The following is a 488-nucleotide window of genomic DNA, read 5'->3' as shown; positions in this document are numbered from 1 at the left end:
GTATGAATGTACCAGAATTTGTTTATCCATTCCTCCATTGTCAGGCTTTTACATCGTGTCTATCTTTTGCAGTTATAGGAGTGGCTGTAATAAACATAGTTGTGCATGTGCCTGTTCATGTTTTGCGCTTTATTTCTTTAGTGTGTATACCAAGGGGCGAGATTGCAGGATGATAAGGCATTTGTATTTGCATATGTTTAAGGAAGCACCATCCCAATTTCCAAAGTGATCTCTTGACTGTGGCTTCCATGAGAATTGATTGTGTATCCAAGGAAGATGATATCCTTGATAACTTCAGTCTTTTCCCCATTTATCATGATTAGTAGTGGGGATGTTTTCTTTTCTTTGTATTGAGTTTTAATTTATTCATTGTTAATTTTTTATTATTATTTTTAATTTGTTACCTAAAATAATTTATCTACAAATTTAAATTAGTCCTTAGGTGTTTTTTCATGGTTTGATTTCACCAAAGCAACTGGACTGTGATC

This window comes from Echinops telfairi, unplaced genomic scaffold, assembly GCF_000313985.2.
Source record: "Echinops telfairi isolate 266 unplaced genomic scaffold, ASM31398v2 ScPeMD7_9;HRSCAF=40, whole genome shotgun sequence".
In the NCBI taxonomy this organism is placed as follows: domain Eukaryota; kingdom Metazoa; phylum Chordata; class Mammalia; order Afrosoricida; family Tenrecidae; genus Echinops; species Echinops telfairi.
The sequence above is the reverse complement of the archived record's forward strand: the minus strand, read 5'-3'. Positions refer to the sequence as shown.